Source organism: Heptranchias perlo, chromosome 27 (assembly GCF_035084215.1).
Source record: "Heptranchias perlo isolate sHepPer1 chromosome 27, sHepPer1.hap1, whole genome shotgun sequence".
NCBI lineage: Eukaryota > Metazoa > Chordata > Chondrichthyes > Hexanchiformes > Hexanchidae > Heptranchias > Heptranchias perlo.
The window spans coordinates 5,416,023-5,419,636 of NC_090351.1; positions in this window are offsets into that span (position 1 = coordinate 5,416,023).

A 3,614-nucleotide genomic window follows, 5' to 3' on the forward strand; every position below is an offset into this window, starting at 1 on the left:
TCTCAAGACAAGCCATATCCCTTCTCACCATACACTGTCAAAGGCGTGCTTAAAACCTATTGAGCTGTTGTAACAATGGATGTTGTGTTTTATAAAGGCCTCCAAAATCTGTCTTACCACAAACAGTTGATCCATTATACTTCATCCTGATCCAAAACTAGCTTGTCCTTCATGCGGTCCTACTTCTATGTATCTTCTCATTCTCCTCTGCAGTGTCCCAGTCAATACTTTTCCAGGTATACTCAGTAAGCTGACTCCTCTGCAATTGTTGCATTTGGCCTTATTATAAGAGACCTGAGTGTTGGAAGCCCGAGAAAGACCAAGGAAGTGCAAGAGAGATAATGTCAAGAGTGACTTGTCACAGAAAGGGATACAGATGACTGGCTAGGCTTGTTCAGAACTGACAACAATGGAGTGAATTCATTTGGCCCCATCATCACTGCTGAGCTGACGGATGGAAATTTAGTAGGAGTCCTGTTAATACAACCTATTACCCTATTTACTTTGGCTATCACTTCTTGGGATTGGTCATCAACCTTTAGAGAATTATAATGCCAAGATCCTCTTCTCTCTCAACCAATTTCAGTTTCTGTTCCATGTAAAGTGTAAGTATACTTGGTGTTGCCCACATGCATAACATTTCACTTATCTAGATTAAATACCATTTGCCAGCGTTTGGCCCATTCTCCCATGCATCTAAATCTGTTCACCGGCACAGTAATAGGAACAGGAGTAGGCCATTCAGCCCCTCGTGCCTATTCTGCCATTCAATTCGATCATGGCTGATCTGTATCTTGACTCCATTTACCCGCCATGGTTCCGTAACCGTTAATACCCTCGCCGAACAAAAATTTATCAATCTCAGTTTTGAAATTTTCAATTGACCCCCATCCTCAGTAGCATTTTGGGGGAGAGAATTCCAGATTTCTACTACCCTGTGTGAAGAAGTGCTTCCTGATATCACCCCTGAATGGCCGAGCTCTAATTTTAAGGTTATACCCCCTTGGACTGGACTCCCCCACCAGAGTTTAAACCAGGAGGAGAGGCACTGGGTTGAAGCATTAAAGAGGAGAAACAAGGTGCATAGAGGACTGGGAGAGACAAATAGCATTAGAATAAAGAAGAGTTCAGAAATAGGAGGGATCAGATAGGGGGGAACTACAAGGCAGAATAGGATGGTTTTGGAGTGCATGTGTGTAAATACATGGAGCGCAGTAAATAAGGTTGGTGAGCTGCAGGCACATGAGATTATGATATAGTGGCAATAATGGAGACCTGGCTCAAACAAGGGAAGGATTGGAATCTTAATATTCCTGGCTACAATGTATTCAGGAAAGATAGGGAAGGCATGAAAAGGAGGGGGTGGCAGTATTGATCGAAGATACTGTTACATCACTGGAAAGGGATGACGTACTTGAAGGTTCAAAGACAGAATCTATTTGGTTAGAATCAAGGAACAATAGAGGAGCTGTTTCACTACTGGGTGTATACTGTAGGCCACCAAATAGTGGGAAGGAGATAGCGAAGCAAATTTGCAGGCCAATTTCAGAAAGGTGCATGAATTATAGAGTAATGGTAATGGGGGACTTCAATTATCCCAAAATAGACTGGGAAAATAACAGTATAAAGGGCAAAGAGGGGGATGAATTCCTGAGTGCTGCATCATTTTTCTTTTATGCTCCAGCCTAGCATGTAATGGCCAGGGATGGATACATATTCGTATTGCACTCAATGCTTTACCAATGTGTTGTCATCTGTCACACACCATCCGTCACACACCATACGTCACAAACCATCCGTCACACACCATCCGTCACACACCATCCGTCACACACCATCCGTCACACACCATCTGTCACACACCATCCGTCACACACCATACGTCACAAACCATCCGTCACACACCATCCGTCACACACCATCCGTCACACACCATCCGTCACACACCATCCGTCACACACCATCCGTCACACACCATCCGTCACACACCATCCACAGTCACGCACCATCCGTCACACACCATCCGTCACACACCATCCTCAGTCACGCACCATCCGTCACACACCATCCGTCACACACCATCCGTCACACACCATCCGTCACACACCATCCGTCACACACCATCCACAGTCATGCACCATCCGTCACACACCATCCGTCACACACCATCCGTCACACACCATCCTCAGTCACGCACCATCCGTCACACACCATCCGTCACACACCATACATCACACACCATCCATCACACACCATCCGTCACACACTATCCGTCACACACCATCCGTCACACACCATACGTCACACACCATCCGTCACACACCATCCGTCACACACCATACGTCACACACCATCCATCACACACCATCCGTCACACACCATCCGTCACACACCATCCATCACACACCATCCATCACACACTATCCATCACACACCATCCGTCACACACCATCCGTCACGCACCATCCGTCACACACCATCCGTCACACACCATCCATCACACACCATCCATCACACACTATCCATCACACACCATCCGTCACACACCATCCGTCACGCACCATCCGTCACACACCATCCGTCACACACTATCCATCACACACCATCCGTCACACACCATCTGTCACACACCATCTGTCACACAGCATACATCACACACCATCCATCACACACCATCCGTCACACACCATCTGTCACACAGCATACATCATACACAATCCGTCACACACTATCCGTCACACACCATCCTCAGTCACGCACCATCCATCACACACCATCCATCACAAACCATCCGTCACACAGCATACGTCACACACCATCCGTCACACACCATCCGTCACACACCATCCGTCACACAGCATACATCACACACCATCCGTCACACACTATCCGTCACACACCATCCTCAGTCACGCACCATCCATCACACACCATCCATCACACACCATCCGTCACACAGCATACGTCACACACCATCCGTCACACACCATCCGTCACACACCATCCGTCACACACCATCCGTCACACACCATCCGTCACACAGCATACATCACACACCATCCGTCACACACCATCCATCACATACCATCCGTCACACACCATCTGTCACACAGCATACATCATACACCATCCGTCACACACTATCCGTCACACACCATCCTCAGTCACGCACCATCCATCACACACCATCCATCACACACCATCCGTCACACAGCATACGTCACACACCAGCCGTCACACACCATCCGTCACACACCATCCGTCACACAGCATACATCACACACCATCCGTCACACACTATCCGTCACACACCATCCTCAGTCACGCACCATCCGTCACACACCATCCGTCACACACCATCCGTCACACACCATCCGTCACACACCATCCACAGTCACGCACCATCCGTCACACACCATCCGTCACACACCATCTGTCACACACCATCCGTCACACACCATCCATCACACACCATCCGTCACACACCATCCGTCACACACCATCCGTCACACACCATATATCACACACCATCCGTCACACACCATCCGTCACACACTATCCGTCACACACCATCCGTCACACACCATACGTCACACACCATCCGTCACACACCA